General features: G+C 41.5%; 1 protein-coding gene across 1 annotated transcript in view; it reads left to right on the top strand.

The window, feature by feature from the left end:
* Positions 1–11,064: 11,064 nt before the first annotated feature.
* The window catches only part of col8a2 (collagen, type VIII, alpha 2), a 59,437-nt gene continuing 48,032 nt past the window's right edge, over positions 11,065–22,469 (top strand). The window contains exon 1 of the mRNA XM_024293711.2: positions 11,065–12,037. The gene's annotated coding sequence lies outside the window, so the exon portion shown is untranslated. The remainder of the gene's footprint in view (positions 12,038–22,469) is intronic.

The following is a 22,469-nucleotide window of genomic DNA, read 5'->3' as shown; positions in this document are numbered from 1 at the left end:
AAAATGGTTGTCAAGATAAAGCCTCTGCAAGTCAACATGGTAGTACAGATTAGATTAGAAAAATATTTTCTTTTTTTTCGTAAGTAAGAGGGTGGTGACATTTACACTCAACAGCATTTGATGAAACTGTCAAGCACAGGTTGTGGAATTAGAAAAACTTGCTTCGAATCCACAGGTTTTCAACAACGTGAATTCTCTTAAGATCCTAAGTGGGGCTGCCCGTACAACAGCAGTTACCCAATGTATTGAATTTTATGAACTCCCTCTGTAGTTTATTTGAATTTGCATCAAGTAAGGGATAATGGTAGATGAGGTGACATAAATTAATGGACCTATCCTAATCCTATCCACCTTCCGCCACATTTGTCATGGGATGGATAACACGTCAATGTAAGTCTTGGGTCATCTGGACCCCATAAGATAGCTCAAGGGTTAAAAGGAAAGGCAACATTGCTGTTGGTCATAAACCTTGTTAGAGATACTGGCGTGTCTGTCATAGTGACATTTAAAGGACAGAGATCTTCACTATGTCTAGATGTTCTGTCCACCTATATGTTCCAAATTTCCTGTTTTGACCAGCATGTCTTTTTTGATCACTTTTTATACCATACTCTGGGTGAATGCTGGATTCTGATTGGCTGCAGGGTGATAATAGACATATATGAAAGAAGTTCAAGCTGAAGTTGTAATATTTATGTCTCTTGTATGTGGCCATTGTAGTAGTGGGATAATACCCGTCTAGGTGTCTACTGTCAGAAATGAATGGACTTTGCAGAAGAAACTGTCTGACTGTTCATGCCTTCACATTGTCCATTAATTTCTGATAATGGACACCTTGTTGGGCATTATCCATTACTCATTGGACATCCTGCAGGTATAAAACTTAATAACATCTGTTGTAAAATTAGCAAAATTTTATCTACGTAAGCTGTAGATAATCTGCTTTTATGTGGTGATAGAAGTTTGGAAACGTGTTTTTGGATAAGAAAAAGTAAAAAAGAAGGGTTGTCCATGAACCAGAGTACATCCAGCAATCATTAAAGATTTCCACTTAAGGAGAAGTTCTAAAAATGTTTTTCTTGTTAGAACAAACGGGAATTTGTCAATGTTGGTGTCATGGAGACAAGAGTGTGTCTTCGTGCTTGTTTTTCATTTATAGTTTTGTGCACTGGAGTGCAGTGAGAACAGCTATTTCTTTATCGACATGTCTTTTAAAGACTCTAGCTCCGTGAGATGAATCTCTCAGGGCTGTTTTTGACCTGTTCACTCTGAGGGTTCACATGTTTCATTTTTTAAATAAAATTCCTTTCACACTTGTGAATGAACTTTGCTCATCTTTGGACCAAAACCTCCAGCCTCTCATATCTGAGTGGGGTGGACTTTTCGAATCAACCGCTGAGATCTCCAAACTCCAGCAGTTGACTTTATTTATTCTAACCTGATTGTTTGGGTTTGGGGATTCTGTTGCTTCTATGGGAAAAAGGATATTGCTGTCTTGCCTGCAAGTTTTGTAACAGAAAATGTTTTTTAAAACTATAACAAAACAAACGTTGCTGTTTGAATGTCTTTCTCTTTGTTTTTGGAAAGGCCTGGCGTTCCTGTTGGTCCTGAATCACTGAGATTATTCCTTCAGTGAGAGGAAGAAAAAGAATAGGTGATATCATTCAGTGACTGGTAGATTAAAGAGTTTTGATTAAAGCTAGAAAGGAGTATTTTATGGTGTTTGTTTGTTGGTCTGCATGCTTTTATGGCAGATTGGATGGATTTGTATGAGAAAGAAAGGTAAACTTCTTTGGACACAAGAAAAAGGAACACTATGTTGGTTTCCTGTTCATCAAATGGTGCCTACCCGTGCAGAACAACTTTGTATGCACATTTCAATTCACATGTTCCAGCTCATGGTATTGAAGCGCTGTGGCTCTCTGGAAGCAATTATCAGGCTGTAATCTTCACATTCTTTCATCTCACCACCAGCTCAGCTGATTAGGTAATCGACAAGTATGAAATTAACCTCAATAATGCACATGTTAGCTTTTTTCTTTTTCTTTTTCTTGGTTTATGCAAAACTGTACAGTAATACACTGGATCTACACTGGTGCGTCTCCCTTTGTGTTGCCTGGGGAGTCCATCTCACAGCCGGCACTTAGTCTGCTGCATCTCTGATGCACTCCCCCGTGGCTTATAATTCTTAATTTTTGAAGTACGACTGAAGTTTTTTTTTTTTATATCTGTACTTGTTTTCCTTTTATCCAGTCTTTTGCCACAAAACTGACACGTCGGCGAACTGGAAATAGAATTTACACTGGTTCGCTTGTGTTGCGTCTCTGTTGCATCATGTCGACACAAAAAAACAGAACAGTCACGAATCAATCGGAATGTTTACATCGTGTGATGATTTGCTGCTTTGGTTTTATGCTATTGCTCATTTTTTCCTTTCTCTGGTTTATGTGCTGGCTGACTCCGCCCATTCTCCTGGTGTTTGCATTCCCTAAGTTTATCCTTATAAACAAATCTTTGGGACTTTGCTTCAATGTGCTTGTGGTTCTTCTCTGCATCTGGGTTTCCTCCTGCTTACCTAACCGTGACACATCGCCTTCGTCATATCTGTGTCTGACGTCCGTCCCTCAGCAATGTAATGCAAGCTTTTCGCAGGAGTTCTTTTTCCAGTCCTTTGAAGAAACGGGTCAGGATTTTAAAATAAAATAGAAACTTCTGTTGTACTTTCAAAATAGAAGTTTATAAAATTGTATTTCATTTTTAAGGAGATGTGCCCATGCAATAACGCTTGCTAACATCGCAATCAACACTGCGGTAAAGGCAGAAATGGAAGACGCCAGTTTAATTGTGGAAGTACAAAAACATATTGTTAATCATGACACAAAAGATGCATTTTACAACTCAATGAAGAGGGAGAGGGCAATGGGCCTGACTGCCAAAGTTTTGGATCTCGACAAGGGAGTGGCAGGATAAACCATTCCTCTGGAAGGCAGGGGGAGGGGTGATGGAGCGGAGACGCAACACAGACAATATAAACTATCTGATGGCCATGAGACGGACTCCCTATGCGATGCAAGAGACTCTGTCAGGAGCCAGAGTTCTGGCCACCAACAGGAGCTGTCATCAGAGTATTGAAAATACTACATCTCCCAGCTGCCCCAGCGCACAATCCCCAGACTCCACTCAGCTAACTCTCATCTGACAATCACCCACCTGTTACTCAAGCAGTGCACAGAGCCTTGTTCTGTGCGAAGTATTGTTTCTGCCACTCTGCATTACTGAGCGTTTCTACCTGGATCTGATCTTCTGTTTCAGACCCTGGTTATTTTCTGATTGCCTGCCGCCTGCCCTGACCCTCACCTGGACTCTGACATCTCTAGTCTCTTCTTGGATGATCCCAGGCTCTTGATTGACCCCTGCCTTTCTGACCATGATTTAGCTTTGTGGACTTTTAGCTGTGTTTATATGATGAAGGCGATGTAATCATTCAAATTGATAAATGAACAATCTACTTTTTTGTATTGGTGGAGACGTACTGCAGACGGACCAGTGTAAATTGAGTAAAACTCTTTTGCTTTCCCGCTCCATTCACACACACCTGACACCAGATGCCCAACTTGCCAATTTTCTCCTCTTGAAGTCACCCAGCTCCGACCGCCCAGGGTCTTCAAAACAGACAGAAGAATGACCCAGACTCTCCTCTAATCTCCCCAGAGAGCTGTCTCCCAGGATGGGAACAAAGTCATCCTCTTTCTCTCTACTGTCCCCTCTTTGCCCTTTTTATCAGTGTCAGATGATTACCGGAGGGGAAACTGAGCTCAGCAACAATAGGTGAGCCAGGGAGAGACTGGCCAAAAACTTGTCTTCTCCTCCACTTGCTCTTCCCTTTACCATCTCCTCTACAGTCCTGACTTCTCATCTGCTCTCCATTTGCTTCCCTCCACCTGTATTCAACCCTCTTTTTCCCAGCAACATGGCAATGCCCCAAACCCATTTGAGAGGAATTTCCCTGATGAAATGAAGATCGGTCAACTTAAAAGGCCCAAATTTTGTCCAAGCTGTGTGAAAGGACTGCTCCTGTCGTAAAATACCTTTGATTGTGTGCCAATTTCACTCCCGTTTTCTTTTTTAACCCTAAACTTCTTTTGAATTTTACTGCCTTCCCATATCGGCCTTTCCTCCCTTCTGACGGCTCAGCAGGCACAACCTGGTAAATGCCAGGCATTCCTCTGTAAGTTTAGAAGAGATGTTACCTGAGAGAAAAAGCTTTTCTTAAATGTTTCTCCCAAGAATGCTGGACTGATTGTAAATAAGAAGATATTAAGGAACCACTCCAATAAAAATTGTGTTTTTAAGATACATTTTTCTGATGAGGAAAATTAAGCATTCATATTTCTATTATTTGTGAATTGAGAAATGCTGTTTAAAAAAACATATAGTTGTGATGTAGAAAATGGTTGGGCCACAGTCTCCCTAATTGGCTCCATTCGGATGTATCCACTTTTGGATGAATAGATCCATGTATGTCTTTGTTTTCCTCGTCTGAGCTGGAATCTGCTAAAATGAAACGACTAGCTAGCTCCAATATTGGTCACCATTTTTTGTTGCACTGGTACTGTTAGGTTGGGGGTGTGAGGGGCTGTAAGCTAGAGCATTTAAACAGATGGGTGATGGGAAGTGGGGGTGGGGTTCTACAGTAGATTAGAAGATATTTAGCCCTTATGCTATCTTATGGGGTCCAGATGACCCCACCCTTATATTGATGTGTGATCCCTCATGTCTGCCAATGACACCAGTGAATGTAAAAAAATCCTTGAAAAAAGAAATCCAGCGTGCTGTCGACCCCACTTTTAATGTAAACATGCCTTGGATAGCACAACGGTTACAGAAAATTCACATCTGCTGTATTTGTTTCTATCCCTGACCCTTCTGCTTCATGACTCTCAAAACTGGGGTTAACAATAGTTCAAAATGTTAAATTCAAAACAATGTAAACTTATACTTCTAATACAGTTACCGACATACAATACCCTACTCAGAGAGTTGACCACAAACTGGAAGAAAAAAGGTCACATTACAACCCTGAATCGGGGCAGTATCAGAAAACAACCCCACCCAGTAGCACACTCCATCCATTCACCTCCTCATCAAACACACATGTTCAGTGCACCAACAAACAAACCCGCTCCACCCTAAACACCCCACCTTTGAAAAGAACAGACCCCCATAGTCATAGAGAGCCTAAGCATGGTGACGCCGGGTGTGGTGTGGGGTGGAGTGTATCTGTGACTCCCATTTGCCTTTTCGCTGCTTATTTTGGGTCTTTTTGATGAACATCAATACCAAAGTGGGTCTGTGTGGTGCAAAAGGACTGCTTTCCAGTCTGTAAACTGCCTTTGTTTGTTTTTGCTTTTACTAATGGAATAGGGAGAAGGAGAAATGTGCAAAAAAGGGGGAAAATTATGACAACCAGGTGTTTTTTTTTTTCTATTCTTGGGAATGTTTCACCTTGTAAAAGCCCAGGAGGGGAAGAGGGTTTTCTTTTTTTTTAATGGACCAAGCTTAAGTGAATGGTTTGGGGTTTTTTTGAAGGGAGTGTGCGGACCAGAGGACATGAGTGAGAATGAATGTGTTGTGTGTGCGCCCGAGTACTGGAGCTGGGGTTTTTGAGGCTGAATTCTTTAGTGCAACTGTAGCATAACCAGGACTGGGAGAGGCCAGGGCTTTCTCGTGTTTGTGTGCGAGCCTCCACCAATCGTTTTTTTTGCCTGACTGAGTCATAGACAGCGGTTGCTTATGTGGTTGGGTGTGAGGCACAACAGCGCAGGAGCACACACCTGGTTGACGAATGAATGGCAGGTCAGACTACCACACAGGACTCCCATTGATGACATCATTGCTGTGCATCTGGTCACTCCACCCTTCCTCTGATCATAGAGCCATTCAGTTGACTTCCACCCCACCATGGCTCTTTCACAGACGTGACGCCTGCTGCTTGTTTTTCAAAGATCATTCAATTTAGTTGACCGCACTTGAGTAAAAAACGTTTTCAGAAGAGATTCAGTTGATTTTAGGCGGTGCTGTGAACAATGATGGAGTGTGTGACCCCAAGTCTGTGCGGTGCAGATGGCTCCGGGTGAAGGAGTCCCATATTTGATTCCATCAACGTGTGTTTAATGGCTTTGCTTTTCTTATGATTGCAGATTTTTGCCAAAAGTGTGCAAATAAAATGCTGCAAATGTGCAGTAAATTCTGCTGTAATGACACTGTTGAAACAGCATGTTCCATTAAAAATAATAGACATTATCCAAACATGCTCTGGTTGAGACATTGGCTGTAGTTCTCATGCAAGGAAAAGCTGAGTTCAGCCTGATCTTGGTTGTAATGGTTGGTTGATTATACAGTCTAGGGACATTTATTATTTCTCCTGAGCACAACATGAGGAGAAAAGTGCAGCAGAACTGCCAGCTCTTGATAACTAGCTGGAATGTATGCACTGATTGAAGGAATGAATCGGCGTTTGTTGCCCCAGCGACAGAGCTTTTAATAAATCAGTACCAATGGTAATTACTGAAAACGTATAAATCCCATATCTGATTTTTTTAAACTGAGTCAGTGGTTGAGTTCTTGTAGATCTTTCAGGGAAAGGGTACACCAATGTTCTCTATAATCAGGCTTAGAACAGGAGAGACTTTAAGGTTCACCATCACACCATTGAGCTCGCCAGTAAACCAATCAACTTCTGAATGCTGCAGCTGTACTTGCCACTTTCCATCCCGCTGCAAAGTAATAAAGTTTATTCATCTTTTTAAGGACTTTTATAGATCCTGTGAAAATTAACTGATTTAACCCTTTCTTTGGCATTGGGCAAACGTGTTTCTGATGCACCACTTGGACAGGTCAAAGACTTTGAGACGCAGTGTGGCTTTGTCAATTGTTTCCAAAAGATTGTCTCATGGTGATAGCATTAACTAGTTACCATGGTGATGTGAAGCAAGCTTTTCTGTCTCAATACAATATACAGTGCTGGCCCAAATTCTTAAGTGAAGTCTTCTTCTTGAATCGGAAAACAACATTTCTTAAGACTATCGATTCATCCGTCCATCAATCCAGTCAAACAGAGATACCCAGACCTCCCAGGCCAATGGTGACACATAGCCCCTCCAGTCTGTCTTTAGTCTTCCTTGGAGCTTCCTTAGTGGGCCATGCTTATATTACCTCACCAGAGAGGTCTCCAGGGGGCATCAGAAAGTGATACTGCAACTAGTTTTTCACAATGTAGAGGAGTAGGAACTCTCCTCTGAGCTAGAGTAAAGCCTCGTTTCCACTGAGCGGTCAGGTAAAGTACGGTCCAGTCCAGTATTTTTTAGCATTTCCATTGTAAACTGGACCCATTAAACAATACTGAACCGTACCTCTTGGGGCCCCCCATCGGTTGTAGGTTTATAGAAAAATTGAACCGAACGATTGAGGTGGAGCCGCTGTAGCCACATCTTGATTGCAGAAAGAGATGAAGACATTAGAAAGTGCCAATAAAGCGCTGATTTAAGCTAATGTTTCCAACTGTAGTATTCTTCTTATTTTCTTTCAAACATCATTGAACCCCTGTTGTACACAATGTACCAGAAGTAAAGCAATAAAAAGACGAGCTGTTGGACGACCTCCATTGTTGTTGCTTTTCTAGTCCTCGCACTACAATGACGCAGTGAGACGCTACACCATGCATGCGCCGTGAAAACAAACTGCTGAATGGAAGTGAGGCTTAACTGAGTGGAAATCCTTGCCAGAATTAACTGGACCGTACCTTACTACTCCTTACCGTACCGTACCAGACCAGACCACTTAGTGGAAACAAGGCTAAAGGGAAATAGAGTTGGGTGCGCTGGATCCTCAATTAATAATATCCCTGCTTTTCTGACCGAGAATTTCTCTACTTAGTTTTTGTTCACTTAAATGATCTTTGGAGGGGATGTGATGTGACCCCAGCTGATTTTTCTCTATGCGGAGATGATCCAAATCAAGATTATAAATCCTTACAATACCTTACCAGTAGTCTTATTTTACATGTATGTGGAAGTTGAATGACATATTAAGTGACTCTTCTGGAAAATCTTTCCTCAGATTCAGGAAACAAATGATAGATAAGAAAGCCTAGCTCTCGTTCTTTACTCCGATTCATCCCAAAGGTTTTCTATCAGGTTAAAGGTCAGGACTCTGACTGAATCATCATCTTCTTCAAACTAGACTTTCATTTTTTAGTGTTCTGTCATGATGGGCCATCAGGACCTAAAAGGCCTTTTTCTATTTACCTAAATTTCTTTTAAAAAATCAATTCAATTGCTGTTTTTAAACTTAAACTTTTTACATAAATATGTGATTAAAAACCTGGTCTTTATTCTTGGTTCAATTCCTGACTGTGTTGTGGATTATGGTTGTTTGTATCCAGTCAAATTGTAGCTAGTTCAGGTTGTCAGGTTTAATAAAGTTTCCTCAACAGGCTGCTGTCCACTGTAGGCAGCTGATCCAGACAATTGCAATTTCCGATCAGATCTCAGTCTGTGAAATCAAGACCATTGAGACGTTTTTGACATCATTTGTCAATGCTTTACACTGAGCGTAATATGCACTGTATAATCGGCACTAGATTATAAACTCTAGATTATAAGCCTCAATAACTGAGCCAAAAGAGTCAGAGATGAATCCCTTAGTCAGTCAGACTTTAACTGCGTTCACTAAAACTTGTTTGTAACACGCTACACGTTACTCATTAGAAGTGTTAGCCATGTTAGTGTATTCTCCATATCTGTAACTCCCAATCTTGTTTGTAACATGTACAAAAACAGACAGGCACTGTCAGGAACTGGTGGTGCAGGACCCAAAATGCAGGAGACCGGGCTTGGTGGCAAAAACATTTCATGCGTAAACTTAAACATGACAAAACCTTTGGAGCAACAAAGGATGACAAAACAGAACAGATGATCTGACGATGCAAAACCGAAAGCCAGACACTGAAACATACAGGAGAGAAATTAACAGAAATGAAAACAACTGTGGATGATTAACATGAACCTTTAAGAGAACAACTCAGAACATGACCAAAAACACCACTTAAAAAACTAACTAGCCACAGAATCCTCACAGTACCCCTCCTCAAAAGGGCAGATCCCAGATTCCCAGAAGCTAAACAGTTTTGGTTCCTGCAGCTAAATGGATGTAAATTTAATAGAACACCCCCTCCTCAAAAACAGGCATGAAGAGGATTAGTCCTAAACACTCTGCCCTGGGACAGTAAACATGGAGGGGAACAGGCTGGTAACCCTCTTCTGAAACAGGAAATATGGCCAAGAGAGACAAATGGGGACCATCCTAAGGGACAGGGAACATAAAGTGTGGCAATGGGGACCCTTCTCAGGAACAGATGCATGTGAGGGGCGGCCCTAGTGACCCTCCACTGGTGGGATGATTAACATGAACCTATAGAGACTGATAGGGAACAACTCAATACATGACCAAAAACACAACTTAAAAAACTAATTAACCAGAGAACCCTCAGAGATACCAATTAAACAAACATTACAGTGACTATGCTAACTCCCAACATTATTTAATATAAGAAACACAGTCCATTACAAGTTAGCCATGTTAGAGTATTTACAATAACATAGAATCGTGTTTGCAATTTCTTCAGAAAATAAAGAGACTAAAATTTTGACAAAACATGTACCTATAAAAATCGCTTCAACATCAGTAAGCACAACCAGAAATAAGACATATAAAATGATTTAAAGGGGACGCTGTTGCGTTTTTTTTTCTTTTTCTTTTTTAAGGTCAAGGCTTTTAAGGGCACCTTATAGCGTGGAAAATATTGTATGCATCCTGTGATTGGACAAGAACTCATCCAAGTGGAAGAATGCCTTTAACTTTAGCTATCTTCCTTGGAGCAACTCATAAGAAAACATACACATTAGCAAAAAAGACAGGACAGCTATTGGCATTGACCTCTAATTTTTCACATTTTTTTTGTTGTTGGGTTTGTTGTTTCACGTGTTGTGTTGGTTAAATGTTGTTGCAGCTGTTGGGAGAAATATGAATGTTTTGACAATGTTCCATTGTAGTTCTGTGGATTCTTGACTACAAGCGTCTGAAATTAGTTTCTTCTGTCGGGTGGCTGGGCCCTCCCTTAGAGATAGGGTGAGAAGCTCGGTCACCCATAAAGAGCTTGGAGTAGACCGTCTTCTCCTCCACATTGAGGGGAGACAGTTTGGTAGTTCGGGCATCTGGTCTGGATGCCTCCTGGACGCCTCCCTGGAGAGGTGTTCCGGGCATGTCCCGCTGGGTGGAGGCCCCGGGGAAGACCCAGGACATGCTGGAGAGAGTAAGTCTCTCGGCTGGCCTGGGAACGCCTCGGGGTCCCCCCAGAGGAGCTGGAGGAAGTTGTCAAGGAGAGGGAGCTGTGGGCATCTTTGCTTAGACTTAGACTACTGCCCCTGCGACCCGGTACCGGATGAGCGGAAGAAGATGGATGGATTCTTAAGCATAAACTGAAAGGCTCATAACCACAAACAAACCACTCCACGATAGAACAAGAATGTTCCAATGTTTGGGTTCATTTAAGAATTTAGGCTGCCATTTGCTGGAACTTCAGAGACAAACCCAACAATCCCCCACCATGATTCTCCCTCCACTAAACCTATACATGTAGCACAGTGCAGAAGTGTCATTCACCTGCTAGTTGCCAAATCCAGACTTGTCTATCGGACACAGAAAAAGAACATGTCTTCACTGCTCTGGAGAGCCAGGTGGTGAAGGTTAGGCTGCATCAGGTGTTCTGCATTGGACAGGGACGACTATGGAAAACTTTTTTGAGCCTCGAAATCTACTGTTTGTCAAGTTACAGACTTTTTGCCATTTCCATCCACTTCTAAAACTGGAGGTGTTGCACAGGTGACATCCTGTTCCAGTATCACTCTAAAATTCCCAGAGCTCCTGAGAGTTTGTTGTGTAAAAAAGTTGACATCTGAGCAGAGCAAGCTCCATTAGACAAGTTTACTGAAAAAATCTACGGGTTAAAGAGGTGAGTTTGAGAATGAAGGGAGGGCGGTGATCAGCATAATGTGAGTAAGCGACGCCTGTGAATTCCCCTCTTCTCAGCTCTTTCGTTCCCTTCTCCTCATCCTACCCCACCCCTCTCTGTGCGGCCGCTACCCCTCCTCATCCTGCTCACTCCCCTCCTTCCTTCTTTGCAGCCAGCCACAGACACTTGCGTTTTGTATGAAGGGGGTTAACCCAATGAACAATCCTGTCTGTCTTTCCCAAAATAAGCCAGTAGCAGAAGGATCGTTGTGTAAGCCGGGGAGATTGGAGCTGCGAGGTGCACGGCCCCCGGTTATAAGCCTTGGGAGAAGGAGCTCAAGCTGCTGGGACCCACAGCCTTCAGCTCCAAATGCAGTGCTCCCTGTCTGGCTGACCTGACTGACTGACAGACTGAGTTTCCCTCCACTCTTCCTCACTCCTTCCTCCTTCCCTCCTACTTTCCACCCTGGTGAGCGAGAGTCTACAGATTCCTGGGAAGGTGTTCCTCAGACCTGTGCCTGGACCGCCTGAAGACAGCACACTGAGCATTTTCCCCACGTCTCTGACTTTCATCCTCACGTTCCACCATCTCTTCCCCCAAATCACATGGATGGACTTTTTTTTTCAGGTTTTTGCTGCAACAAAACCAAAAATACGAGGTTTTGAACAGGGACTTTGCTCCACCTGCACTTGAGAATTACATTTTCCTTCAGTTTTTTTCTTTCTTGTGGTTTCCGTGAGGAGAACTGGAACTGTTCGGGGTGCCGGCTCTAAGCCGAGAAGAGCAGCTTTCCGCATTTTTGCCTGCATGTTTTCTGTATATTTTATGCCACTACATTCCATGGGAGCACTGCGTGGCTGAAGCAAGGAGGAAGGTAGAAGATAGACACACCTGAAGTGCACACACGCAGCTGCCTCTACCTGTCGCACCTCCAACCTGCTCTTTAGTCCATCAGAGACGAGAGAGGTAAGCTTTCCTGGCTCTGTCCATATTCTGATATTTCTTTTTTGCAGTTCTAGTCTGGGACAAATTTTATCCGAAAAACAGAAGAAAAGTAATGCTTCAACATCCCGGTCATAAGACCTGTGTAATTCAGCTGAACCCTACACTAGTGCACAGAATAATGACATGCAGATTAAAAGGAGCTAAGCAGCTCCTCCGTACACAGTCTGCTGATGTGCTCCCCTCCCTCTGCAGTCCTCCAGAAAGTGGTGGCACTGACGGGGATTCTGCTTTGTGAATGCGAAATCCAGCTCTTGGCTTGGACTGTGTTGATCTGTGTGTGCTCTCGCATCTGGGACTTTAGGTGATGGTGCTGAAATGGGCGTGGCTTGTATCATGAGTGTGGACTGGGACAGAGCGGCATGGTAGTCAGTGAGACTTGGCTTCCAGGGATCCAGTAGACTTTTTGTAATCCAATCCCCCTCATATGCCAGTTCTTTTTTCCAAATAACTGTTTTTCATTATGTGACTGGTATGAACTGGTTTTAAATAGGATCGCCTCTTGACATTTTCTTGTCCGTTGTGACACCTCTGGCAAGTAACCCTGCATTCCTTATGTAATGACATCCCTCTGTCAGAAATAGTGAATAAAGACACACAGAGTCCTCAGGTGTCCCACATTACAAACCTAACAGAGAAGGGGTAGGAAGGAATGGGGAAAACAGGAAAATGGGGGATTAAGGAGAGAATTACGAGACTGAGAAAACACCTAAGCTGTCGAGATGCCATGCTGGTCACATGTGTTTCGACACAGTAGCAGACGTCTTTGGTTGCAGAGAGTGAGAGCTGTAGAGACAGAGGGGGAGTCTGGAAAAGACAGAGGTCTAGAGTTCTGAAATCCCAAAATATTTGGCAGCATCCCTGTATTTCACTGGCTTGAGGCAGGAAAAGTCGACTGTATGTGTGTGAGTGTGTGTATGAGTGTGGGTTATGCAGCCCGCATAAGCATCTTTAGGCGACTGAGGCTAGGTCGTTCTTAAAGTGTTATGTAATTGTCAAGACAACGTCGTCCACAAATTCAAGTGGGAATTCTCCCCATTGATGAAGTACTTCAAGAATTTACAATAAATATAAAGGACCAAGTTGACTTTCTGTAAGAATGCCAACTTTGCAGCTTTTAGTTCCTGTGAATGTCTTTCTGTCTTTCTAACAAAGAGCCATTCTTACACAATCTGCCTTTAAAGCCAGGAAATCGAGAGCAACCTCACCCTGTAGCCATGGCAACCACCGCATCCATTGACTTTTCGGTTCCTCGTGTGGCTGCTAGTGGGCAGAAATGTGGTTACAAGCCATTAAAGTGGGCGCCACAAACACCAGGTTCCGAGCAGCTGCACCTTCAAGCCTCCGTTAGAACGTGCCAAGGCGTGACCTAGCATACCCAAACAATGGTCACGCTGGATACACAAGGATGCCAACTGCTTTTTTTTTTTTGCCTTGTTCAGTGCAAACAACTACATTGGCTCCACACTCTTTATAAACACAAGGGCAGATTTTAAACAGACAATCGTGTTCACACTTTTCCAGCTTTTCACTCTCCTAGTGGTCAGAACATAAAGCACTTTAAGCTGTTATGGTTTTAAAGTTAATGAGAATGTTGGTTTAACAATCTGAGGAAGTTTGTGGTCACTAGAAGGTAGTCTGAATTTGTGTCCAGCTGTGAAAAAAAAAAAAAATCCTCTTCTTTTTGCTTTCAGGTAGAAGCAAATATACCGTATTTTCCATACTGTAAGATGCACTTCTATTTTCAAAAAACAACAGTGCAATTATAATCCAGGGTTCCTTGTGTATGGATTAATTAATTACTTTTGGTTGTGCTTATTGATGGTGAAGCAATTCTGAGAGATACCTAGTGCTCTGTTAAATCTTGTACGAGTTGCAAACAAGGATGGGTGTTATTGTGAATAAGCTAACGAGGCTAGCGCGTAGTGACGTTGGACTGTGTTTTTTTTTAATCAAATATTAAAAATGTTGGGAGTTAGTATAGTCAGAAAACATTTGTTTTAGGACTTTTTTTTACGTGTTGTTAACAAAGTTGGAAGTTATAGATATAGATATTGTGACTATGTTTTTTTTGTTATGAGTTATAACATAGTTGGGAGTATTCACAGCCACAGTGATGCTTGTTTTAACAGTATCAGTTTCATTTGTATTTATGTGTTGCAAACAATGTTGGGAGTTAGTGTAGTCACCATAACATTTAATTGGTTGTATCAGTTTTTTGTGTTGCAAACAAAATTGGGAGTTACAGGCATTGTGACTATGCTAACGTGGCTAACGTGTAGCTGTGTTTTTTAACGGGTTACTAACAAGACTGGTGTAGTCCCAGTAACATGTTTTAGTGATATCAGTTATTGTTTTTGTTTTATTTGTACGTGTTGAAAACAAGGTTTGGAGTTACAGGTATTGTGGATATGCTAATGCGGCTAACGCGTAGCGGTGTTGGATTGTATTTTCTTAACATGTTACTAAAAGGTTGGAAGTTTCTGTAGTCACAGTTATATATTTTAGTGGTTTCACTTTTTTTGACGTCTTGCCAACACGGTTCGAAGTTTGTATTGTGAATATGCTAACATGGCTAAATTGTAGCGTATTACAAATGAGTCTTAGAGTTACCAAAAGCAGTAAATAAGGTCTGACTGATTCACTGACTAATCTCCGACTCTTTTGTCTTGTCTAATGCTCTGTTTAGTTTGGTACGCCTTATATATGACAAGTTAAATAGACCATTCATAGTTGATGTGTCTTCTAATGCGCAATAGTACAGAAATACGGTAAGGTAATTTTTCAAAAATGAGGTGGTTTGATGCATATTTCCCGTAGTGCGCTTCAAGGGGTTAATCTTTTTGCAATATTTCCTGAATTTTCACAGCGGGTTCCATTCACATCCTTTAGGAAACAGACTCTCTCCGTCAGTCCAAGGTACAGTTACTTCTCAAGATAAAAAAGTGGAAAATGACTTTGGGAAAGTTCTTAATGTGGATGTACAATGCACTCCTTTATAGTCCTTCTGTGCATGTTTCTACAACACATGCTTTCACATATGTGCTTGCTTCTGAGAGTGGACCAGCACATGTGCCTCCGCTACTTTCAGTGCTAGCAGGAAATGAAGCAGAATGCCACTCATTCTCTTGCAAAAGCAAACGCCCACCAAGCGCTACTACCACAATGGAATCCAAAACACCTTTGGAGCACGAAAACACGCAGAGCTGCACATTTTTCTCATCAGAGCCTTTTGTTTCATGGGTCCACAAAGAGCCAACAAAGTGAAAACTGGGCGCTCCTATCCTAAAAGACATATCCGGGCGATGAGTGTGTTTTCATTAACATCCATTTGACCGAAATTGCAGACGCACACAACTACTGTATGCTCACACACTTTTCAGCACTTATTAGAAGGAATGTTAACCGGTGCTGCTGATAAATTGAGCAGGGAACCGAAGTGAAGGGCGGTGGAAAAAGAATACAGGCCCTGGTCTTAATCAGAGTTTGGACCAAAACATCTAAGACTAATAGGCTGGTTTTGTTTTGACCTCAAAGGGAAATGACAAAAAGAAAAATAAACACACTTTCCTGTGCAGATGCCTTAAGATTTTGCGCCTTCCCCCTGTGCTTCCTTAGATTTGCTCTTGTGTCTAAGCTTGTTTGCACAGCACCTTCAGCCATCTTCAGTTGATATGTATAAACAAGAATGAGAATCTAAAACATCCTCCAGATTGGACTGGAACTGGACAGCGTGATGCTAATCAGGTCCTTCAGTTGAAAGACTTCTTTGCTTGTTATAATCCAGAGGACAGTAAAAGATTCCTGATTTTTTTGTTCTAAATGGAAGTCTCACTTACTTATTTGGCTTTGATTGATTTGCCTGCTACCCTATATCTCCGTTCATCAATATCCCACTTGCTGTTTCATTCTCTGGTAACCGTCTGGAGCAGAGGAAGTTTTTCCACTGAGCTGGCAGCAACAGGAGGACGGAGAAGGAGACGGTGAGAGCGAGCGGTGGGGAGGCTTGGCAGACGCCCCTTGTTATTTTTCCTCCGCCTCCCATTGACTGTCAGTGCTTGCTTCTCTGTTAAACAGGCTAGGAATCTCAGATTGGGTTCACACAAAAACGGATTAGAGGTACCTTATCAAAAGAGGAGCTGTGTCAATAGTCGTGACCCTTTGATGTTTGATAAATGACTTCAAAATAAGAGGAAGAAGTAAAAAGGACATATAAGAAACAATGCATCTTGGAGTCACACTTTTTTTTTAGACGTTTATCTTATATATTTGGTAGTTTATTACCTGAATGGACTGATGACCTGCCAATGACCCTACCTTTGGCCTAACCCAAAACCCTATATGCCTGACTGGATGAATGGATGTATGGATGGTAATTCATTAATACTTGTTTGTTCACCTTCCGACTTATCCCTTCAGGCGTCACCACACCAAATCAGTTTTCACTGATCCCCAGAGCATACCGGTAGATTTTTATGCTGGATGTCCTTCCTGACATAACCTTGCATTTTATCTGGGCTGGAGACCGGCACAGGGAAATCCGTATTTAGGCCCCCTTGTAGTTACACAGCTGCGCAGTAGTGTAAAGGGCGGTGGTGCAGCGGTAGAGCGGTCAACTCCTGATCCGAAGATTGCGGGTTCAATTCCAAACATACCCACCTGTCGAAGTGTCCTTGGGCAAGACAATGAGTCCCACATTGTCTCTGTTGGAAGGTTGGCGCCAGTGTTCGGCAGCGGAGACACCATCAGTGTGTGAATGTGTGTGTTACTGGGTGAATGGGTTAGTGGCTGTAAAGCACTTCGAGCCTTCAAGGAAGGTAGAAAAGCGCTATGCAAGTATGTGCTATTTACCATTTGTCCAAGGACCCACACTGGACGAAACTCATTGCTCATCCATGATGGTACGTCATTTATCGTTGAGGTTATGGAGGTTATGCAAGAAGGCTGCAATTACCCTTGTGTAGGGTAATCTGGACCCCACAAGACAGCTTGATGAACTTTTATTTTTTTCAATGATTTTTGATTTGCACTGGTGTCTGTGGCAGATATAAAATTCTGTCCACCCTCATCCATATTTGTCATGGGAGGGATAACACGTCAGTGTAAGGGTTGGGTCATCTGGACCCCATAAAAAAGCACAAGGGTTAAGGCTGCAATGCTTTTCTCAGACAGGAATTAACCGTTTTCTCTCGTTTAACACTTCCGCTCTCCTTGGCTTGTTTACATTAAAAGTGGGGTCATCTGGACCCCACAAGACAGTGCGCTGAACTTTTTCACTAGTTTCACTAACGTCCATGGCAGACATAAAATCCTGTCCACCTTTGTCCACATTTGTCATGGAAGGAATCACACATCAATATATGGTTGGAGTCATCTGGACCCCAAAGAGAGCAGAAGGGTTAAACTAGTAAAGTTCAAACTTTCATAGAAAAATAGGTAATAGAAAAGATCTTATCGCAATCGAAGATTTGTCAAAATGAAGGCTTTCTGTGTAGGAGACATGACCTAGACTAGGGATAGGAAACCCTGGTCCTTGAATGCCACCTTCCTGGATGTTTTCCAACATACCCTGCTCTGGCATGTTCTTATTGGCTGGACGCACCTGAACCAGGTAATTGGCATGGGTCCCTATTCATGGCTGATTACCTGGTCCAGGTGTGTTCAGCCAATAAGAACATGCCAGACCAGGGTATGTTGGAAAACATGCAGGAAGGCGGCACTCGAGGACCAGGTTGCCTACCCCTGACCTAGACGAAGTAATTGAATAGGTCTACAGCCAATCAGGATGCAGAATACAGTATGCTGTATTAAAAAATGCACAGAGAAAAATTTGTGAAAAGGCGAACCATGACATCTGTATCTCAGTGGACTGGTGTACCATACCTCTGCCGAAGGTAAGCTGGGACGTATGCTTGACTTGGAGTGCATGTCTGCCGTCTTGTTTGTGTGCTTTCCTTGATTTTAAATCTGGATTTGTCCAAAGTTTCCCTGCATTTCTTGAGGTTGTGTTGGACAATCTTCTCCATTCCAGCAGCAGTCCCAGCTTGGGGGAAAAAAAATGAAGAGAATTCATAACGCAATTGTGGCCAAATGAAGACGGCTTGGCTCACAGAGCGGCACATGTGTTTGTATGTTCAGGTAGTGAGTACATGCGTGAACAGAGCATGTGGATGGATTTATTTGGCTTCGGTTCCTTTCTGTGCTACCTCATTGCCCCTCAGTTCACCGTCTGGCAGGAGTTTAGTTTGGGCTACTCCAAAGCAGGACATTTAGACGACTTCTTTCTGGGTCAGTTCCTAAGTATAGAGCTTTGATTATTTCTCCTTCCATTTTGTCACAGACAAACATCGCAAAGATATGTTTTTTTTTATTATTTTGTTTCAGATGCACGACAGATATGTCTCTCTCCAATGGGTCAACAGTGCGTAAGAGGCTGGAAACAGCTCCTGCGAGACTCTTAGAAAAGCTCCAGACTTTGTTATTTTTCAGTCTGAGCTTGATTTAGATGTGTGTGTAGGTGTTCATAAAAAGAGAGAAAAGAGAGTGGGGTTATTGTGGTCTTACAATCCCCTCGGAGCGATATAATAAAAGGCATTTTATTTCACAAAGACAGATTTTCAGGAGTAGGAAATGAGCGCGCTCTAAGTGACAAATGCTCACACACAGAGGAATTTTTCCCACTCCGCAGTAGCAGACAATAATGTGATAAATCTGCTGTCAACCAACAAGTCCACCAATTACCTCAGACTTTAACGAGCAACTTTTCATTTCCCCAGCCACAAAATTACATTAAAAAGGCATCGTCTCCCAAAAAAAATGGGAATCTATTTAATAAAAATAGAGAATCTGTCCTGCCAGGCTCCATGCTGTGTGGAGCCAAAGCAAGTATTTACCAAATTTCAGCCTTCTGTACTTCCTATTACTGTCCAGAATGGCATCTTTCAAATCCAAGTTCATCAGATATGAGGAAAAGTACATGTAATTTTACTGCAAGTCTTTTGGTGGAAATGTTACTTTTGATATTAGTTCGTCTGGTTTGTGGTTGATTTTACCAACTGGTTCAACTCTGTTGATCTAGTTTCTAAACATTAATGTAAGAAAACATTAAATACTGTTTAAAAAGTCATAGCAAACATCAATCCTGTTTTTTGTTTCAAGATTTCTTTTCATCTTAGTAGATAGATGTCATACTTAGCATAAAAACATGAATTTTAGGACTGGCTGATGTGATGAGGTTGGGACAGGAATTGGGGTGTAGAAAGCTAGTTGCTAAATGCAATTTTGATAGTAGATGGCATTAAAAGGCGCAAATTGCTGCTTCAGAGAACACTGACCTCAAGTGAGTATAACATGTTATATGCGTGTTATGATGTATTACGCATGAGAAAAAGCGATATTTGTTTCAATAAAAAAAATTCCAAGGTCTATATTATACTACTTTTAAGCCTTTCAGATTAAACTAAATCCATATATATGATCACATATTATCTTTGTCACACTAAAGAACAATGTTTTTAAATGAAATATGAATTAATTTCCTTATCTCGTTTTCTACCAGGAAGTAAGATGCCTCAATCTCTGAGCTTTTCTTTTTGGTCATTGTTGATTCAGCCCATTTCATGACGTCAACCTAAAGGGTTCCTCGGCAGCATGTCTGTGTTTCACCCATGAAAACAAACAACATTCAAACTTTTGCAAAGATGGATGTGCATATTGTGAATATAAAATCATAGTATTTATCCTGTTACCGCTAGATTCGCGGAGAAAGTGTGTTTATAAATATATTTATATGTATAGTGTATATGTATATATATATATATATATACACATACACACACACATATACTGTATATATATATGGTATATACGTACATGTATAGTATATATACGTATGTATGCATACATAGATACATATAGTGTATATCTACACTTATATAGTCTATATATATATAGTATTTACGAACATATACCTGTACATGTATGTATAGTATATACATACATCTATTTAGTATGCACATGTATACTATATGTAGGGGATAATGCCCAACAAATTGTGCTTTATAAGAAAATAACGCACAACGTGGAAGCCTGCTTCGCGAAATACGTTAACTTCTTATAATGCACACTTTTTCAGGCTGTTTTCTATCTTCTTTTTTTCTTTATATATATATGTATATATATATACACGTATACCATATGTTCATATATCTGTATATATTTGTATGATATGTGTACGACTAGAACGACTGGGTCGTTTGGACTAGGACATATACAAGAACAACCCAGTCTTTTGTGTGTGTCGTTAAGGGGTTGTGCTCAGAGCACAGGTTATGTGAGGAATGCTCAGAAATACGTGAATGGCTCAAAATACCATTCTGTTTTTTTCCATGAGGAATTAACATCATAATACACTTAAAAGTTGAAAAACTTGACTTTTTTATATTTTCCCTTGAAAGATACCGTTTTTGAAAAGGCACAGAAAAGCCAATTCATAAACTACTGTGAATTTGAAAGTTGACAGAGGGCTGTACGGTGGAGTAGCGGTTAGCACTTTCACCTCACAGTAAAAAGACTGGTTTGAATTCCAGCTGGGACTTTTTGTTCAGAGTTTGCATGTTTTTTCTGTGCATGTATGGGTTTTCCCCATGCACTCCAGTTTCCTCTCACAGTTAAAAAAAAAAAAAACATGATTCATAGGTTAATTAATAACCCTGGATTCTCCTGTTAACCTGTGTCACTACCACAGACTGGTGACCTGTTAGTACGTGTAGTAGCTGGGATGGCTCCAGCAGCCCCGAAAGTAAACTCAGAGGATTCAGATGGATGAATGGATTGTAGGGTGCAGGATTTTTCCTCCTTATTGGTTAAATATCAAAAGACATCATGTTTGTCTTCTGTGTAATAAAATGAAATTGTATTTCTTAAGACAAAGACATCTTTGAATAGACAGTAAAGGAACTTGTCTTTTATAGCAAAATATTAATTGAATCAAAAGAAATCAACATGTCAGTAACTGCCTCTTTGGTAACAAATGCATAAAGCTATGTATCGTAGAGTCGTAGTACATGTGGAAATTTGTAGGTATGTGCCTGGGGTTTGGGCATTCCTTGAGGTTATGTAGAAATATTGGGCGTTAAATAAAATGCTGGTCAATTTCCTAAATTGAGAACATGAAGAAGTTATGTACTTGTCACATCTGCTCCGGCTGATATGAAACCCAAACACATTAAACTCCAAATGTTCCTCGTGTCGAGCTGCTGTAATGCTGCCATAAGCGGTTGTAAGCCCACTTTCTCCCATGCAGGCCTGAAACCCCCTGGCAGGGGGCTGCCACTTTCTGCCCACATAAACACCTGGAATTTACCTTGGCTCCACAAGTTCGACTGCCTTATGGATTTCTGATGACTTATCCCCTACAGTGGACCACCCTGTGCATTAGAGCTGTTTGTTTTGAACATTTCTGTCATGTCACACTGCATAAGACTTAAGAGCTCGACGTGCACCCCAGACATGCATACAATCCTTGCATATTACAGCAGTTCATTGAGGACAGAGAGTAAAAACACACATTTTTGTGAGTTATTATAGAATCTTTTCATCGTTTACTGGCTCTTTTTTTCTCCTTTCAGACTTCATGTTTAGAATGTTCTTGGTTTAGAAGCCTAAGCCTCTCTGTACAGACTTTGAGCCAGTTGTGCAACTTGTGTTTCATAAAGCAACGCTCTGAGGTTTAAGCTTCATACCAAACCACCGGACCTTCAAGGTTTTTCATTCTAATCATTTCCTGTAATCAGCTGCAAAGTAGTCAAACGATAAAATGAAAAGGGACATGGGGTTCAATCCAGCTTATTTGAGGTGGGCGTTGGGATGGTTGCCTTTGCAGCTCTTTCAGTTTGGTGTGTGTTCACACGCTGTGAGTAAAGCTTCTTGGTGGAAGACAGCAGAGTGGATGGAGTTTGGCAGGATGCAAAAGTGCCAAGGGACACAGCTCAAGAATGATATTGTTTCAGGCTCACAGGTGGGTTATTGCTTCAGAAAGTAGTTTCATAAGGATCGAGGTGAGGTAGTTTTATGTGTACTTTAGGAAGCTCTGTGGCAAACAACTAAAGTTTATCTATTTGTCACTGATTTTCTTGATTTTGAAAATATCAAATCAGTTAAAAATGTAAGTGATGAATTTAAAGACCCTCTCCTGTCTTTTCAACATGTTCTTGTAGCATTTTTCCCATCATGGAGGACATATACAAAGAAAATGAAGCTTAAACTTGTGTCTCTGAGTATTTCTTTATATAGATCATTGTGAATAAGGATCAGATTGAAAAATGCAGTTTTAAAACGAGTAGATTTGTGATGTAAAAAAATACGCTGGGCGGGCCCTGCTCTGAGCCTTCAGCAA

This window comes from Oryzias melastigma, linkage group LG11 (assembly GCF_002922805.2).
Source record: "Oryzias melastigma strain HK-1 linkage group LG11, ASM292280v2, whole genome shotgun sequence".
In the NCBI taxonomy this organism is placed as follows: Eukaryota; Metazoa; Chordata; class Actinopteri; order Beloniformes; family Adrianichthyidae; genus Oryzias; species Oryzias melastigma.
This window is presented reverse-complemented; position numbering and strand designations above follow the sequence as displayed.